The following is a 20,900-nucleotide window of genomic DNA, read 5'->3' as shown; positions in this document are numbered from 1 at the left end:
GTCCTAATATTTCTGTTTACACTCCTTTCCTTTTCCTAATTATATTATGTCCTTAACAATTACATCTTTTGTTGTTTTTGTTGTTGTTGTTGTTTTTGCCAATCCTGGAGGTTGAACTCAGGGCCTGGACAGTGTCCCCAAGCTTCTTTTGCTCAAGGCTAGCACTCTACTACTGGAGCCACAGCACCACTTCTGCCTTTTTCTGTTTATGTGGTACTGGGGAATGGAACCTGGGGCTTCATGCATGGTAGGCAAGCACTCTACCACTAAGCCATATTCCCAGTCCAACAATTACATCTTTTTAAAAATAAGAAAATACATAAATAGATATTTGTTCAATATATGTTTGAGCATTAATCTCTTACTTTATATAAATGCATGTATGTCATCTTATGTTCACATTGTAAAAACAATGATAAACTTTAGCTATACCTTCTAAGTAAATTTGGAATTGTAAAAATCAGGTTATAAGGAATGACAACAGAAACAGGATACAAAAAGAAGTCATCAGCCATTAGCTACTAAGATAACTGGATTTAACATATGGGAACTGGGAATTGAAAGACTTCAATGACTGAAGCCTATCTAAATAACTATAATTTGGAGTAAAAGCACTATTTATGCTTTACAATATATCATAGCCCCAGAAGACATGTATTTTTCTTTTAGAGAATTAAAATCTACTTTCACATGGTTTTCTGGGCTCTGTTGAATTTTCATAGGTAAAAATAAATTGTTATTGAACTGAGTGGGACATAAAAACTTGAGCAATAAGACATAAGCGAACATAAATGGAAATTGAAGCTTAATGAAGCATAGTCCAAATAAAGACAGTATAAAAACATTTAAACAGAAGTTAAACAACAAAATGAAGATTGTTTTTGTAATAATGAAAGGGGTGACGCTAAGTTAAATTTTCTGTACTTAGTAAGTTTTAGGGCCATATGGCTGTGTCAAACCTACCTAAGGGGAATCTACCGAAGAGACACAATATACTCAGACATAGTCTTGAAGGCACTAGTTATTCTAGATTGTGAGAACAACTGTAAGACACTCTCAGACTTTGTCATATGCAAGGATTGTCACACATTCCAGCATTAGGAGCAAAACAAATGTGCAGACATAAATTTATCATCTAGCTACCAACCTATCACTTTCTTTTTCACAAAGGCAACTATAATGGAAGGACTGACTAAATCCATTTAAAACTAGAGGTCCCCAAACTCAACAGAACAGTCTGAACATCCTTGCATTTACAAAAATCAATTTTTATGCATAGGCATGTTTTCTCAGGTTATTCAACAAACTTTAAAGTTTATTAATTCTGAGTGGGAAGATTGTTAGAATATATTTAAAGTAAGCTACATTTATAAACAGATGGAGAAATTACTATGGCAGTTGAGAAAGGAGGAACAGTAAAATACTAACAAATAAGGTAAGGGTAGTCTGAAAGCATCATTGTGTGTGTGTGTGTGTGTTGGTGGTGGTGGAGGTGGTCATGGGGCAGGGCCTGGGTGCTGTGCCTGAGCTGTTTTGCTCACCACTAGCATTTTACCTCTTTGGGCCTCAGCTCCACTTCTGGTTTCTTGGTGGTTAATCAGAGATAAGACTTTCATGGAAACTTACTGCCATGATCCTCAGATCTCAGAGTAGCTAGGATTACAGGCTTGAGCCACCAGTCCCAGCTAAAGCATCATTCATTGAAGAATGACAGGATATATAAACCACATTTTTTTTGTCAGTTGTGGGGCCTGAACTCTGGGCCTGGGCGCTGTCTCTCGGCTCTTCTCTCAGCACTCTTCCACTTGAGCCACAGCACCACTTCTAGCTTTTTCTGCTTAGATGTTGAGGAATCAAACTCAGGGCCTCATGCATGCGAGGCAAGCACTCTACCACTGAGTCACCTTCCCAGCCCAAACTACATGATTTTTAACTACTTATGCTACCAACAAGTAAAATATGAATATAAAATGAATGAATCCAAATTTATATTACTACAGCAAATACATAAGACAATCGATTTAATGAGGGAAAAGGTTTGTTTTAGTTTGTGGTATCTAAGTTTTAATCCCAGGTCACTTAGACTGATTGTGTTTAGCTGTGGCTAGTCCATACTTCATGGTGGGGAACATGTGGTGGAGTAAAAACATGCTGATCTCATTGAGGTCAGGATACATGAGATAAAGGGCTCAGGTCTTCAATATCCCTTTCAAGGACATGTTCCCAATAACTTAACATTTTCCCCACAGGTTCTACCTCTTAGAAGTTCACCATTTCACAGTGTTTTTGAGGGCACTCTAGATTCAAAATAAAGCAAACCAATGTAGATATGTAGGTTTAGAAACAGAATTACATTATAGGAAGTTGAGTAAAGTTCTTGAATGACATATAAAAATAGTAAATATAATAGTTATTTGGATTTGTTAAGATAATAGTGGTATAGTATACATCTGCAGTGTCAATACTGCGACAAATAAGGTAGGGGGATACCAAGTTTGAGGGTTATTTAGCAATTTCAAGGCCAGCCTGTACTCTATAGCAAGACCTTCTCTTAAATAAAAGATAGTATCTGTGACCACAACTACAGATAATATAAGCAAGACACAGATTTATCTAGAATACTCTTATTTGGCTATCCCCTTTGGAAATCAGATTTGGCTATCCCATTTCGAATTCAGATTTTTAATCGTAAATGAGAATTGGTGGGACAAGGTTGAACAAATGCAGCAGTGATTCTCACTAGAAACTATGCTGAACATGAACTATATAACTTGTGGGGCGGGGATCAGGAAGGAAAAACTAGGAGAATACAAGGGAAGAGGTGACCCTGTTCAAAAAGAAATGGACTCACTACCTGACTTATGGAAGTGAAACCCCTCTGTACATCACCTTTATAATAGCAATAAAATATATTTAAAAGAAGAAACTCTTTAGTGATTTTACTTAGAAAATGGTAAGTGATTACAATTTAGATTTAGATTTGTCGTTCAACATCTTAAGAAAGAGATGTACTATTATTCTGGCAATAGAAACAGTGCAATTAAACCCTGCTAGATGAGATGCAATTGTCTTATAATGAGAAATTAAGAAACTAAACACAGACATTACCTGTGTAATTGGAGGCAAATAAAAACTGTATTATAACATTTACTTGTTCTATACAATGAATGCAATTATTTGCATTCATCATTGTGCCTTCAATTTGATGCTAATCAAATTCCAGGACCTTCCTCTTTCTCTAAAAAAAATTATGGTGACATACACTGAAGTTGAAGTTTGATATTAAAGGCAGAGGCGTAAAAATAGCTGTTGTAGAAATAAATCAAGTAGTCAATTTATCACTTAAATGAGGACCAACTTTTTATCGAAATAGCTTTATCACAATTAATTCACCTTTGGAAGAGAACAGTGTTCTATTTCTAGCTTGTGATAGCAAATTTGAGTAGCAGACAATTTTGATATGCTTCCATGTGATGGAGATAAATTTGAATCCTTAGTTATTACGCACCGCTAAAGGCATTCAAATAAGGAGATATGGTTACCCAAATTAAAATTTAATTTGAACACTGAGGTGGACATTCAAAAGTATATTTGACAGCATGATGTTTCCAATGTAATGATTGTGACTTCTTTAATTTTATCTTTACAAGATGGCTGTTACCCACAAGAAACTTACAACTTACTAATGGAAACATAATAGCCACATATTTATTTATAAATACTGATAATAATGATGAGTACATAAAATTACTGCAAATGGCATATTAGAAACACATTTATAAACAAGTATACATATAAAATATGCATACAGATATGTGTGTAGGAATGTTGGGTGTGTATGTGTAAATACTTGCTCTTTTTTTTTTACTAAAATGGAAGTGTCAATATTTTATATAATAAGAAGAAAATGTTAGAAAAGGAAGAACAGCAGTGTCTATTTTTTATCTTGTAAGGCAAATTATTCCAAGTATTTGGTAATGTATTTCCACACTTTTTTCAAATTATCAAATTATGGTTGTATTATTTTAATATGCAGACTGTTTACTCATGTATTTATCAAATAACTTTGTTGAGATCCTATGGAACATGCCTGGATCTGTTCTAGATATTGGAGGAAAACAAAAAGATCATTGAAAAAAAAATTTGTTTCTTTTTTTTTGGTCGGCTGTGGGCCTTGAATTCTGGGCTGGGAGCTATCCTTCAGCTCTTCAGCTCAAGGCTAGATGCTCTACCACTTGAGCCACAGCACCACTTCTGGTTTTTTGGTGGTTTATTGGAGATAAGAGTCTCACGGACTTTCCTGCCCGGGCTGGCTTTGAACCGGAGATCCTCAGATCTCAGCCTCCTGAGTAGCTAGGATTACAGGCATGAGCCACTGTCACCCTTCTAAAAACTTGGTTTCTTTATATTGAAAGAGTCAGGAAAATAGTTTACCAATGGTGAATAAACAATGTGATGTTAGAAAATAATAAATGATCTACAGAGAATATATAAAATCAGATGATATTTGAACTTTAACTTTGGGGATATGGAAAATTCTACCAAGGTGGAAATTAAGGTGAAATATGCATGAAGGTGGCATAAAGAGCAGTACTATCTACCCAAATCTTTAGTACTATATATTTATGGAGAAGTAACTTTTATATAAGAAACAATAGCCTAGTGAATTTATCTTCTGTTGCCCTGTGGTAAGCCTATTCTAGTAAGTATCAGCAAAAGAATAGTCATGTATACTGAAAATATTCCATGTAAAAGTAATTGCCTCATGGAATTTTAGGATAGTCCAGGAACTCCAAAGCCATTTTATACAAGTCTTAATGTACACATGAGCCTTTTAGAAGTGTGGTTTAATTATGAATTCCAATTAAGAAAGTCTGCAGGGAGGCTGGAAATCATGTATTTCCATCCACCTTCTAGATGATGAAGATGTTCATCTATGGACCATGCTTTGATTATTGAAGGTCCAGAGTATATACCGCACAAAACGTATTTGAGGTCATAAGAACAAATATAATTTATTCCCACATTTTTTTTATTTGTGCTAGTATTAAGGCTTGAACTCAGGACCTGGGCATTGTCTTTAACCCTTTTCACTCAAGGCTGGCACTCTACCACTTGAGCCACAGCTTTACTTCTAGTTTTTGAGTGGTTAATTGCAGATACAAGTCTCATTGACTTTCCTGCCTGGGGTGGTTTTGAATTTTGATCCTCAGATTTCAGCCTCTGACCTAGTAGGTAGGTTTAGATGTGTGAGCCACTGGCATTTACAGCAAATTTTCTAATTGTCCTTCTTTTATCTATAGTTTTTCAGTTGTAATCTGTAGAAAGGAGGTCATTCTGCTTGTATACATGTGCTTATTTTGATGCAATACTGAAGCATTTTAACTCAAACAAAAAAAACCCCACTCTTACCTACAAAAGAATATCTCTGCATTACTGGCTTTGTGTATAATGTGATAACACACAGAAATCACTGCTGTGATACTATGCACACTGACAACCTGCATACCATAATTTTAGGACAAATAGTGAAATAAATCCTTATTGAAAAGCATTTTTCCTATTATAATTTGGTAACTCTCCATTGAGTACAAGAGGCTTTCTATCATTTGGGAAAGAAATTCAGACTCCAAATGTACTGGCTTCCAAAATTTGTCAGTGGAGAACAAGGGGATTTCAATTAGACTGGCTGAAATAGCTCTGAATATTGTACTATATTTAGGAATATAGAGTTTTATCCCACTGGCATATACTAAATTATTCCATTTTCTTCTTGGATATATCAGAAGGAAACAAGATTAAATGAAGGATGTTCACTGAAGCTGAATATAGGGACCAAATCCTTTGGCTTCAGATAAAAGCTAGCTATCTTGAAACCAGAGTAAGGTGTGTCTCCTTAACATAAGTACAAATATAACTACCTAGCACACTTTATTTAGGACACAGAGGCTTTAATCCTTCATGAAAACCATTATTTTAGTTTTATCAGAATTGATTGTTTAAAATGACTACTTAACACACATTAGTTGGAGGTCAGTCCAGGCAAAAAGCAAGAACTCATCTCAACAAAATAAACTGGACATGGTGGTCAATCGTATAATCTCAGTAGGAGTCATGGGTAAGTGGACTGTGGATTGAAGTAGGTTTCATGCAAAAAATACAATATCTTATTTGAGAAACCGTTAAAGCAAAAAAAGACTGGGGTATGGCTCAACTAGAAGAGCACCTGTGTAGCAAGCTCAAGCCACCAGGCTATAACCCCAATATTGCCAAAAAAATTAAAAATCCCCCTAAAATCAGACTATAATGTAAAGAATGGACATAGGTTGGGAGTTTATTTTAACAAGAATGATGCATGTGTGAAAACAAACTTTTGAGCAAAAAAGGAAGAATTGGATAAATGCTTAAAAGCAGAGAACTCTGCTATAGCCATGTAACAAAATTCTATGCAGGTTTTAAAATATAATGCCATAGATATAGATTTATTGGTGACAAATATTAATTATATACCTTATGTGAAGAAAGCATGTTAAAAAATTCTATACAGTCTACGACTTCACTTTTTAAACAAATAATTATGTTGGGTAGACATGAATTTTGTGCATATTATATGATAGACACATTCTAAGATTTATAGAATGTGTAAGTTGAAGTGATTACATATCTTCACAACAACAGTAAGACTGGTGATTGCCACTATTGCAGCTAGATGTTTAAAGAGCATGAAGATGATAACAATTAGTCTAAGTAAGTAGGGAAGAGGGACTTGAACCTGAACAATTTGGTTCCTAAGCCTTGGTCTCCATTATTATATCCTGCTGCAAGTGCTAAAAGTTTAATATGACATATTTACTTATATTGAATTGAAAGTTGTCTTGAAGGTTATATTCCCAGTTCACAGTGTTAAATGATATGTGGAAGAAACAAGGATGTTTTTCTTGAGAACTTCTTTGTTTATGAGTGTCTCTAATTGTTCCATATCCACCATGTATTATTTATCTAGTAGGGAAACTAAAAATGCTTTCCAAATATAAAATGAATGTTATTTGCATGCTTGGTTTATTTTGAAGGGGAAGTACGTGCATATAATGTGTTTCCCCCTCCCTTCCATCTTCTCTTTATTATTCCTTTGTCTCAGCATCTCAGGCTTTACTGAGTCAAGTTTACCTGCCAGTAGCAGAGGTCATGATGTCACAATTAGCTAGCGTGTTATGACTCCAATACCTATTTTAAACATGGTGTGAACCAGGATTCTCGCATCACTATTCTGAAATAGTGATTGGTACCTATGCGTAGGCTAAATGAACAACTAGGTCAGATAACAGCTCTGTCCAGATAGCATTCTTTCATCTCTCATGTGAAGATTGTGCTAGAAGTGGATTGAGCTCTCTTTACAAAGGCCCCCAGATAATTTCCAGTCCACCAGGGTCTTCAGTTTTCAAGCTGCTACCTCTATGTCAGCAGGCAGGCAACTGGTGTTGGCTTTCTTGGCTTAAATGTCCTTAGTGAATCCATTCTTAAGTGTGAGTCTGCCAAATAGCTTAGAATGTGTTCTCCCATACAGGGGATGGATGCATTGCCAATGCCTTGGACTATTAGACTTTACTGCACTTTTTTAAATGGCTGAAGGATTTTTTTTTTGGCCTAAGTGAATGAATTCCAAAAAAACGTGGCTACATTTCTTCAATTAAACTTAGTGGCTAAATTTATATTGATGTAATTAATGCAAAAGCTTTGGCATAGGCCTCCCATTTGTCAACATATCCTATTCTAAACTAAGCTGCAAAGGTTATTATTAATTGAAGACTATCATTTTACTGAGTTACTAAAGATGTATTCATTTTAGCCAAATGAAGCAGATCACATGAAAACAAATCTAAAATCTTGGCTGGTTGTTGAATATTTTAGTTTGTTATCTATCATCAAATGTCTAATAACAACATTGCTAAAATTTGAAAGAGAATTGTGTATAAAATAGACTGAGCCTCTAAGTATAATTTGTCTGAGGGACATATGTTATTAACATTTGCTTTTGCAACTGAGAAAACCAATAGAACAAGTACAAACTATTTTCAAGATTAAAAATGGCCTTTTCATTTGTGCATAAAAAGAAGCCATGAAAGTATATGTAATAACAAACTATTATGTTAATGACATTGGCTATTATGTACTATTTAAGAAATCAAGTCGTAAAATGAATTCCATTAAAGGAAGAAGGAAATGAAATAAAGTACATCAAACATTTAATAGGTGTGTAGAAATTATTAGACGGCAACAGGATTTTTAACATTACTTCTTTTTAATAAGTTTTTATTGTGAAAATACTGTACAGAGGGGTTACAGTTACATGAGCACGGTAATGAGTACATTTCTTATCAAGCCTTGTTGCCTCTTCCTTTGTGTTTCCCTACCATCCCTTCCCTCCCAACTACAGAACTACACCCCCCACCACTTAAATTGAAAAGTTCATTATTCAACATAGTGTCTTCTACATCTCATTGTTGCAATGGGTCAACTTTTATCCCTATTTAAACATTTTGTTTTTTCCCCTTTCCCTCCCCAAATTATACCAACATCAAATACAGTGAAAACAGGGGTTATACCGTGGGGGAGGGACATATAAAGCAACAAATAAACCACATGGTACCTTAGAAATACATTAGAAACAATAGCAAGCAAGAAAAAAAAAACACTTGTGTCCCTATCTTAGGGTTTATTTTGCTTAATTTCATCTTATCTGGTCATATGTATATAGGTTTTGACCTTTTCTACTTGTTCCAGACATATACTAGTTATTGCAAATAAAGGAAACCATGGGACCTATGTTTCTTTGGGCCTGGCTTACTTCACATAAACATATTTTTTTTTCTAAATCTTTCCATTTCCTAACAAATGGGGTGATGTCATTCTTTCTGATGGAGGCATAGAATTCCAGTGTGTATACATACCACATTTTCTTGATCCATTCCTCTACTGAGGGGCATTTGGGTTGGCTCCATTTGGGTAAATGCCCAAAAGTGGGATTGCTGAGTCATAGGGGAGCTCTATGTGGAGTCTTTTGAGGATCTTCCATACTACTTTCCAAAGTGGTTGAACAAGTTTACACTCCCACCAACAATGCAGTAAAGTTCCCTTCTGTCCACATCCCCTCCAGCATCTATTGTTATTAGAGTTCTTGATTGTAGCCATTCTAACTGGGGTGAGGTGGTATCTCCATGTTTTGATTTGCATTTCTTTTATGGCTAGGGAGGTTGAGCATTTCTTCATGTTTCTGTTGGCCATTCTTATTTCCTCTTCAGAGAAGTTTCTCTTTAAGCCTTTAACCCACTTATTTATTGAGCAGTTGTTTCTTTGAGGATTTGTTGTTGGAGGATGTAATTTTTTTCAGTTTCAGTTATCTTTTAGATATGAGACCCTTGTCTGTTGTATGGCTAGTGAAGTTCTTCTCCCAATCCATGAGCTTTCTATTGATCTTGCTAGCTATGTCCTTTGCCATGCAGAAGCTCTGCAGTTTCATGCAATCCCATTTGTCCAACCTTTCTTTGATTTTTTGTGTTTCTGAGTCTCTATTAAGAAAATTTCAGCCTGTGCCAAGGAGACCTAGGGTTTCTCCTATTCCGTCCTGTACATAAAATATGGATTATCTTTTTTAAAAGTTTCACATCCACCTACAGATGTAGATGGTTCTGAAAAAGGTGAAATTTTAATGATGTGTGTTATTATTGTTGAAATTAATGGAAATTTCATTAAAGGCAAAAGTTTCAAAATAAATATTATGCCTGGAATCTGGTGGCTCATGCCAGTAATCCTGGCTACTTGGGAGGCTGAGACCTGAGGGTCACCATTCAAAGCCAGCCTGGGCAGGAAAATCGTGAGATTCTTATCTCCAATAAACTAGTCAGAAAAAGAAGGGAGTGGTGCTGTGGCTCAAGTGGTAATGTGCTAACTTTGAGTACAGATAGGCTCAGGGACAGGGCCCAGCACTGAGTTCAAGCTCCAGGTCTGGCTAAATACAAACACACACACACACACACAGATTATATTTTTTGTGCCTATAATATTACTTAACTACAGTGTCACATCTTCTTACTTGCTTTTTTTTTATTCCAGAATGCCCCTCTACTATTTGAGCGATTTCTCTACTTCTGGCTTTTCTCTCTATGGTTAATTAGAGTAAGAATTTCATGGATTTTTCAGCCTAGGCTAGCTTTGAACCTTGATCTTCAGATTGGGCCCATGTTTTTTTTTTTTTTTTTTTTTTTGCATAATTTAAAGACCCTGCCTTGGTCTTTTTTTAATTTATTTATTTATTTTGTATTTGTGAACATACTGTAGAGAGGGGTTGCAATTACATGGGCAGGATAATGCGTACATTTCTTACCAAGCATTGCAGCCTCCTCCTTTGGTTTACCCTTCACATCCCTTCCCAGCCTCCCCCCTCCCCCCCAATCCCAACCCTTCTCCTTCCCCCCCTACCCCCCCCCGGACTGACCATGTTTGTATTTCTTGTGAATGCAAAATTATTTGTAAAAAAAATTGTATGTTTAGGGCTGAGAATATAGTTCAAGGACTAGTATTGTCTTAGCATGTGCAAGGACCTGGGTTCAATTCATAGTACCACAAAAGTCGCGTATCTCTGTTTACTAGTGAGTTCTGATGGTAACATTAACAATTAGTATTTTTTCTGTAAACTCTTTTGTTTGTCAATTACTGTTTTGATTTCTCAAAAGGCTTTATGTGGTTTGTATAGAAATTATTTTTCTAAATTCAATTTCCCCCATTCTGCCTTTTTTAAAAAAATGTACTTTCTTTTCTTGATGCACTGGTTTTTCAACAATGCTCATGACTGTGTAGCCAAGCTGCAAAGCTTACTAACTCTGGCTGAGTTACATAACTTCTAAGTACATTCATTCCCTCATCTATAAAATGAGGATAATAGTAGTGCACTTACAGAATTTGGGTTGTTGTGTTAATATAAAGAGTACTTAGAAAAGTGATGGCATATGGGTACATTAAAAATGTTAGGTATTATTATTGCTGCTTTCAATTTAATCAGTTGTGCAATCTTTACATATTACAAGGGATAGTTTCATGTCATCTAACACAGGAAGACTTGAAAGATATTATGAAGATATGGAGACAAGGGGCAGAAATATAGGTGTTAAGTAAGTGATTCTCTATATAACACTAGCTCTCCCTAATCTGGACCTCTAAAGTTTACAATCTGACATATATTCATTAATTCATTAATTGGATTAATCAATCAGATTAATTGTAGATTTTTTCATATGAAATTAAATATAGTCAGAGAAGTTTTCAGAAGACAACTCTATGATATGTAAGCACCCACCATCAGACGTATAATGAAGGAAAAAGTTTAAATAAGTTATTTAAAATATTCTTTAGTAATGTGATGAATTATTACAGGAAATGTGATTAGTGATAGGACCATAATACAACTGAAGCAGAAATAATTATTTTGCCTTAAAGTATCATGCTAATTGAGAGATCAAATGAAGACTATGTCCATATGCTGTAAGAACATATATGGAACTTACTCTAAAATACACATTTTGAAATTATGTCAACACATTAATAAAAAAGATATTATGTAATATTTTGTGATTTAAAGAGTTACAGTTCAGAGAGAACATTAATGGTATTAAATTCATTGGTGCTTTTCTATCATATTTAAACAGGAGGATTATAGTAAAAAATAATTTTGTCCATGCCTTATCTACAGGCTCACAGGGAGAAAGCTATGGCAAAACCTAATTGCATTCACAATGAAGTCAGAGTAAAGTGGCACAGAGATGAAATTTTCATTAAAACAATTACTCATATCATTATATGCTAGTTCACACATAGATGCTAAAAAGCAGGGGTATCTCAAGTTATATTCATATTTGAGTACTAAGAAGCATCCAACATGCTGTCTCAAGAGGCATATGTTCAAAGTAGTAAGTTTTGGTGACAAATTATTAACCAACTTAAATTTAAATGGTATTGTTCTTCTAGGCCCATAGTTCAGCATGAATACCCAAGAGTAAAATAAGCATAAACCACTAAACATAAAAATGTGAAGGCAGCAAACATGGTGAGTCATGCCTGGGAAGGGAGGGTAAGACAGGAGGACTGAGATTTCAAGGCCAGGCTGGGATACATAGTAAGAGGCTGCCTTAGAAAAATAGAGGCTTTTTCTTATTTTTCTAAGGCTAGCACTCTACCACTTGAGCCACATCTCCACTTCAAACTTTTGTGTAGTTAATTGGAGATAAGAGTCTTACAGAGTTCCCTGCATGGGTTGGCTCTGAATTACCATCGTCATATCTTCACCCCCAAAGTAGCTAGGATTACAGGCTTGAGCCACTGGCTCCCAACAGATAAATATATAAATATCCCTTTACAGATAAAGTAAGTGAAAGAGCAAATTAATATTCATCCAATAAGCTTCTCTTTACAGATAAATTAAATAAAAGAATAAATTATTATTCATCCATAAAGTACCAGATGTAGTACCAAGTTCTGAGTTTATAAAGGTGACCAAAGGAAACTTCTTTCTCATAAAATACATTGCAAGGTAAAACATCATTCAAGCTGGAGGTATAGTTCTTTACCAAGATCACTTCTTCTAATCCTTTCTACTTGTCTTCCTCTTCCTCCCTTGTCATCCCCATTAGTAGTTATCTCTTATCTATTGTTTGTTATGTGTCAAAACAATCATCAGCTCATTTAATTCTTGATATTGCATATAGATGCTAGCTCAACAGGCAGTTTACTCCAGGTTACTCATCTAATAAACATAAGAACTGAAATTTCAGCCAGGGCATTCTGATTCTAGTTAAAAATCATTTCCAATTGTAATTTTGGTGACTAACTGGTATATGTCTATGAGGATGTCATATATATAGATAACACACACACACACACACACACACACACACACACACTAGCCCTCATACATACTCAAGATTTCATAGAATAGAATGAATTGACTTGACTCTAACAGTCTGCTGTTCTTGAAAATCTCCTTGAACATAATAATCAGTCTATGTTATAAATATCTAACAAAGAAGAACTACTCAATCAACACCTCTGTGTTCAGAATAGATCACCTGATGCGGTTTGTCCTTTCCCAAACCTTCCCTCAAGCAAAGGATGCAGTCAAGTGCAAGGATTTCAAGGTGCATGTAGATGGAATGATGTGTTAAAACATCAGGAAAAAAGATACTTATTTTCCATGAATAGTAAAGCCTTGATATGTCAAAAATAAAACCTTAGTCATTTTTGGATTTATGAAATATTGATTTTACATTATATACTCAAAAATGTTTGGCATACCAAAAGGCAAGTCAAGCCACTGAAGGTGAAATAGATACTATTGAAACAAAAAAAAACAAGGAAAATATGCAATGAATATACAATTATAAATCAAGATAAATGCTGTACATGTTCATATTATATTATAGATTCATAATCCAGCTGACCCAACCAGAGAAAATCAGCTTGAAGATAAATCTGGATGATGATGGAATAGAAATAAGCCAGGAAGACAGCTTTTGTGTATAGGAGAAAGAATGAAGAGGGTTATGGCTTTAAAAATACCTTTTAGAAAGAGCTAGAAAGACATAGAAAAGATCTCCCCTTTAGAAGTCAAAGAAATACATAAGGAACCGATTTTTAAAACTTCCTGGCTTCTAGATGACATAATTATGAGAAAGTTAATGTCTGAGTTTTAAGCCATTTGACCTGTGGCATATCATTATGGAAGCAATACAACCATAAAAACAACGATGACAACAACAACAAAATAGACCAGGTTAAAGATTTTGGCTTTTACTTGTACAGGAGTAAAATACTGTGTGCATGAATGTGTGAATGTGTCTGTTGGAGCAGGTGCATGCATATGAGTTCACAGATCTATCTCTGTGTTAGAAAGTTTTTTTAATGTACTTAGATCTATGTTTTGAACATATATGGCCAAAGGGTAATAAACAAGATAAAGGACATCAAACAATCTAAGTTTTGTTAGAGCACCTTTTAGCAAGGTTTAATTGACGGGAAAGGCAGGTTATATAACTATCAATTCGGTTTTATGTTTTCCTTTTACATTAAGGGGTGGTTTATCATGAAGAAAGGGCTCTAGTAAGATGAAATAAAAATCCTCAGCTTAGTTCATGGATTTCAGAGCTCAAACAATATATGAATTCAGCCAATTAAAGGCCTCAGAGACTTGTGACATTTCTTTAGCAAGATAATGATGATGATGTAATGGTTTAATGCCAAGAGATTTTCTCTTTCCTATGACTAAATTAGCAATGGGAGAAAATCCTAAGTTTCTGTATCATCCTGAATAGAGTGGCTGAGCACTAATCACTGCTTAACAACATTTAACTTCTTGGAACTACACATTTCTAGGAACATTGGTGTAACATGGATGCTGACCAAGTTTGACAGAAAAAGTAATTATTCCTTCTAATAAACTGAACAATACACTTTACCCTAAAAATTAAATATGGAATATATCTTCCAGAGAAAATCTGATTTATATTATTGTTCTCATGGTCTTCATATCAAGAGTTACAGTATTAAAAAATGAGAACCCGGTATGATGGTGCATGCCTGCATTCCAGCTATTCAGGAGGATGGGATTTGAATCTAGCCTATACAAAGTTAGCTACACTCTACCTCAAAACCATAGAATTATAAATCAAAATGGCTCAAGTGTTAGAGTGCTTGCCTAGTATGTGCAAGAATCTGGGTTCAAACTTAAGTACTCCTGAAAAAGAAAAACAAAAATGAATGAAGCCACACTTTGTTTTCACTAGATTAAAAAAAATCATTGTTGAAACAGTTGAATTGAGAGCTATACTACAGTTTCTAACAAATACCAAATAAGCTACCCCCTCCCAGTAAGTAAAGGTTATGATGAAGGGGTTTCACTAAGATCCCAATAGAGTCAAGAACAGACACTACTTGGTCACCTGACAACTGCTGGCAGTTGCATTATGCTATGTCAAGATTTGAACCATATTTTGAGTAGAGTTTGGAAATTGTCATCCACTCAGGATATATTGGTGTTTCAGAGGCAATTGTGTTTAGGATAGAGAAGCTAGGAAATGTACACCTGGGGAATAGAAAGACAGCAATATCATAAAACTTAAAAATTGATTTCTATGGTAGTTGCACCCAAGCTTTACATTTTAAAAATAGAATGTTGTAAAAAAAAAGTGTATCCATATGATTTTTTTGTTGCTTTCTATGTCCCTCCCCACATGCTATAACCCCTGTTTTCATTGTGTTTGATGTTGGTACAATTTGGAGAGGGGAAGGGAAAAAACAAAATGCAATGAGATGTACAAGACGCTATGTGGAAAAATGACCTTTACCATTTAGGGGGGGGGGAGGTGTAGCTGAGGAGGTGGGAGGGATGGGATGGTAAGGGGAAAACAAAGAAGGAGGCAACAATGCTGGATAAGAAATGTACTCATTACCTTGCTCATGTAACTGTCACCCCTCTTACAGTATTTTCACAATCAAAAACTTATTAAAAACAATAATAAACAAAACAAAAAAGTGTATTCAGCCCCTAGCTATACTGTATATATGTGTACATAGATGTCCTGGATTTCTTTAATATGGGTGGTGCATTGACCTGTAAACTCAGCTTCATCAGCATTGACTGGTTCACTTGGTTCACCAGGTAAAATTAAATTGATGATGCTGCACATTCTATGGTTTATTAAACAAACAGATTTGCCATTTCACAAAACTGCTAAGGTGTAACGTCACGTTGTTAAGCAGCATATGAATATGAAATGCTTTTGATCCTCTAATATACCAGATCCACACACCAAAGACATTAGTGGATTCATGCAGGAAGAGGAGAAGAGAAAATTCAGCACAAGTCTAGAGAGAAAAAGGAAACTTTGTTTTCCTCTAGCCACAAGGGTATGATTGAGATGTGCAAAATGTTGATGGCAGATACTGTTATCTTTGTAGACAGATTTTTCTCCTATCTTTTACTTCCTTTCCCTACCTTTTCTGAGCAGATGCTAATGCTACATGGTTTACAAAAGATGTTCCTATCTAGGGGTACCTAGTAGCCAAGAAAAGTGATTTTGTACATCTCTCCTTGAATCTCTGATGAAAGCTTAGGAAAGTCCATTTAAGCTGAGCAATTTGTATTGAGAAACTTATAAGAGAAAAGTTGAGATCCTGGAACATGGCTGATTTATTTCTGGGAATGAGGGGAACCACAAATGTGCCCATCTTAATTATCTGTTCTGGCTATGGAATAACCTATTATTAATCCTGATTTAAAAAGTCACCCTGTGATTAATTGACTTTAGCTCGATAGACACTGCCAAGTGGTTTCATAGTGTCTGCAAAGCATATCAGACAAGGGAAAATGAATTAAAGGTCACTGTAATGAGCCAAGATAGCAAATGAAGAGGTAAAAGAATTGTTGCCACTGTTTATGAGGATGTTTTTTCCTGAAACATCCTGCCTTTATGAAAATCCTTGAGACAGCTGACAAGTAAACCCATTCTTTGAAAAGTATTTAGTAGGAAATGGCAACCAGTCAGGTGGGCACGCTGGGAAGCAGGAAGACCAGGGCAACCCAGGGATTCAAGGTGTTTGAAAAGTGTGGAAAAGTAGACAAGTACAGTATTTTTACAATAAAAAACATATTTTAAAAATGGTTTACTTCAAAACTTTTCTAAGGGTTAGGTATTTCTTCCCATCAAATAGTTTGCTTTCAAATACCTTGTCAGCCTTGGCAGAAAAGTCCACATGTCTCTATCTCCAATTAAACAGGAAAAAAAATCTCCAAAAAACAATGGACTGGATGAATGGCTCAAGTGTTAACTCACCAGCTGAGTTAGAAAATATTGTAAAATATTATAAAATATTCAGCAAGAAAACTGATATATTGTTCAAGGCCCTGAGTTCAGGCCTTACTACCAGCAAAAAAATTAATAAATAGAAAAATAAACACAACAAAACAGGTGAGTATTCTGTATATTTTCAATAAATATGTCACCAAATTAGCACCATTAATGATGGGATTGGGTATGGAACTCAGTATCACAAAACCCTGTGCATACTAGGCAAATACTCTACCAGTTGAGCTATTCCCCCAACCAAGAAGCATTATTTAAAATGTCCAAAGGCAGGATCCCTTTCAAAGCAACAGATCAGAATTTCTCAAAATGGTACTAAGTCACTGGTATTTGTAAAGCTCAACAGAGGAGTATAGTAAGTAATTCATGTGGACAATAGTTCAAGTAAAGGAAAACCTTTTGCCAGTGTTCTTATTGTGGTTGACATTAGAATAACATACTTCAAAATATTCCAATACCTATTTGATTCTCAAGAGACATTAATTTACAATTTCTGAGAGTGAAACTTAAATATCTATTGGTTGTAAAAATTCCCCAAGTGAGATTATTTGAGAAGAGAAAGGGGCTAAGCAATAGGGGAACAAAAGGGTGGTAGTGTATGTTTTACACACCGATGAAAATTGCATGGTGAAACCCATTACTTTGTAAAATTAACATGTATTAATAAAAATAAGAAATCAGAACAAAGAAAAAGGAGGGAAATAGTCAATGTTGGGAACCATTATTATTATGTATGTACTTCAAAAAGTCTAATCTTTGAGAACTATGCTGAAAAGATAGCATATTCGTTTTCAACATAGATGGTAGAGGATGATAAAAGGAGGAGGCAACAATGCTCGATAGGAAATGGACTCATTTCCCTACTCGTGTAACTGTAACCCTTCTGTACAGTATTTTTACAATAAAAATATAAAAGATAACATGTTGATAAAATCATTCTGCCTGTCTTCTCTTCACAATGAGAACATACTATAAATCATAGAAGATGAAGGAAATAGGTTGGAGAGACTTACATCTGTTTCACTAATAATTAAATTCACTGGAGAAGGCAGGTTGAGTGTGTGTGCTAATAATAGAAATTCAGCATCTATCTGAATAGAGCTATGGAGAATGGAATATCCAAGCCAATATTTAGCCATTCCCCAAATTATGGTGACTTTCTTTTACCATTACAAATCACTGTATTTGAGGTTGGTATAATTTGTGGAGGGGAAGGGCAAAAACAAATCGTTTAAATAGGGATACAGGTGGACCTATTGCAACAAGGAGATGTAGAAGTAGTTATGTGGAAAAAAAGAACTTTACAACTTTGGCTGGGGGGGTGGTGGGGGGTGGGGGAGTGGGAGATGGGATGGGATGGAAAGGGGAAACAAAGGAGGCAGCTTGATAAGAAATGTACTCATTATCTTGCCCATGTAATTGTAACCCCTCTGTACGGTATTTTCACAATAAAAATAAAATAAAATAAAATATTGTCAAAATTTTGTTTGAACAAATACTTGAAAAGGAATTGGCTTGGCAACAATCACTTAGCACCTCTCAGGAGAATGCAGTGAAATACAAGGAAAATACTGTTATCAAAAGGCTGGAGTGAGTAGGACACCTCAGACTAACTCCCAAGGATGAAAGTTGATACTACCATTGACTACTTTTGTCAGCTGAAATGTTTATAGGAAACCTCCTCCAATGTGGTGGTCTCGGGGTACTTTTTAGATAGTAACAGGTTTATCTTAGAGTTAACATCCCAGGAGAGCCAGAAAAAAGATAAATGCTTTTTTTTCTGTTAGCCTTGAAAATTACATAGTATCAATTCGTCCTCACCCTATTGGTTGGAACAGCTACAGCTACTTCAGATTCCACTTTTTAACAGTAGTGTGTCAGAGTTTGGGAGTCATCGTGACAATTGATTTTAATATATAACTTAAGCTTTTAAACATATTTAGTTAAACTATTTTCATACAAGTCCATTTTTAAAGTCTTGAGCTATCCCTGAAACACAGGACAAAAAGCAGACTAAAACTCCAGACTTATTTGAAACCTAAAAATAATAGACTAATATCTAGGCAGCAACAGACTTTCCCTAATTTCGTTTGCTTCAAGTTAATACTTTCATGTATAACACAATAAGTACACTGTGAGAAGTCAGAGTTAAAGCATTGTATTATCTGGGGCTGGTGGGTCATACCTGTAATCCTAGCTACTGAGGGGTCTGAGATCCCAGTCCAAAGCCAGCTAGGGCAGGAAAGTCCATAACACTCTTATCTCCAATAATCTACTCAGAGAAAGCTGGAAGTGGTGCTGTTGTTTAAGTGGTAGATTTCCCTCCTTGAGAAAAAAGAAGCTCAGGGACAGTACCCAGGGCCTGAGTTCAAGCCCCAAACCAGCAAGTGTGTGTGTGTGTGTGTGTGTGTGTGTGTGTGTGTTTATATATATATTTTTTCAAAAGCATTTCTTTTTCTGGAATAGGCTGGAAATTTGTATGGAAGTTCCTTTTTTTCTTGACATCATTCAATTATTGTGCACATGATAAAGGTTATTTGCTTCACTCTGTTCATATTGTAATATATTCCCTTATATAAAGCATATAACATTCTTTTATTATTACTGTGTGAATTTATCCATTTGTCATGAAATAAAATAGAAAATGAATGTGCATAACAATTTGGCCCACCTATAAAGTATTTGTCTAACTAGACACAGGCCAAAACTATAGTTAAATTTTTTAATATTAACACAGTAATGCAAAATGATTTCCAAAATACTATCTCAATCCATGAGGCTGATTATTTTGCTTCTTACAGGTCATCTCTTTTGGTGTGAGATGTCAAATTTAATATTAAAAGCCATTCTCCAGAACAGCCTTCACTTTGTCCCCAAAGGGAAGACCTTTAATTTACCCCAGGACTGTTAGATCAATTGTCCTGCAAATACCAACAGACACATATACACATGGCTGGAGAGAAACCATTTATTTTCTCTGTACTGAGGAATCTCCTGTGAGATGATTCAAGTTCATCTATCACATTGCTAAAGAAGAGTTTTAAGGCCAAACTAACTAGGAGGAAAGAAACTGAAGAAAAGGCAGTCAATGCCCATTGTGGCTGGTCTTCACCCAGCTGGGTGTGCTTCAGCTGGCCTGGAACTGTCAACCTAAACTGCAATTACTGACCTTGCTAGAGGCTGTGGTTCCCTGGAGGCAGCAAGGAGAGAGGGAATGATGGATGCTCATGGTGTTTTCTACAAACAGGAGGAATAATTATGAAGTATCCATGCTGTCACAGACCACAGTGCCAGGTCTCAGGAGGATTGCAAGATTAAAATCATAAGATTTTTGGAATCAAAATAGGTTCCGTGAGAGTTCACTTCAAGTTCTCATTAAAATTTTTATAAGAGGGAGAAAAGCACATGCCTTTATCACAGAGCAATTATAACTTATAAGCCAGTGAAAATGTTGGTGACAATCAGTATGAACAAACTCTCCAAGCAATATTGTATTTCACAGAGCTGTTTTCTCTTCAAAATAGTCTATAGTTATCATTTCACCATAAAAAGTTCCATTCTGTGGTCATAAACAGAGCTATACATTTTTGCAATATGCATGCCTACAAAAATGTTTTACCTCTCCACAATTTTATTATGTGCCTATTTTACATTTTATATTTTAGACATTCTAAAACCATTATGATGGAATTTTAATAATTTTTAAATGAAAGTCTCTTCTTACACAAAATAGGTTATATTCTATATTTTAAATACTTTCTGGGATACAGTTTATATACTGCAAATTTCACTCTCACTAAAGTTCAATAAAATAGACTTTGGTAAATTTATAAATTTGTATAACGGCATCCACAATCAAGTTCATAATACATCTATTGCCATGGAGTTTCTTCATGCAAATATGTATCTAATCACTATTTCTACTTTGGACCCCAGTACCCATTGATCTGGTCTCTTTGTCCTTTCTGAATATGTTGTAAATTAAATCATAAA

The 20,900-nt window shown here is 35.2% G+C and overlaps 1 protein-coding gene across 1 annotated transcript in view; it reads right to left on the bottom strand.

Annotated features, from left to right (window-relative positions):
• The window catches only part of Il1rapl1 (interleukin 1 receptor accessory protein-like 1), a 1,198,232-nt gene that overhangs the window by 441,574 nt on the left and 735,758 nt on the right, over positions 1 to 20,900 (bottom strand). The gene's annotated exons all lie outside the window — the stretch shown is intronic.

The sequence above is a fragment of the Dipodomys ordii genome, unplaced genomic scaffold (genome assembly GCF_000151885.1).
Source record: "Dipodomys ordii isolate 6190 unplaced genomic scaffold, Dord_2.0 Scaffold94, whole genome shotgun sequence".
In the NCBI taxonomy this organism is placed as follows: Eukaryota; Metazoa; Chordata; class Mammalia; order Rodentia; family Heteromyidae; genus Dipodomys; species Dipodomys ordii.
Note: the sequence above shows the minus strand (reverse complement) of the source record. Positions and strands in the feature narration are given on the sequence as shown.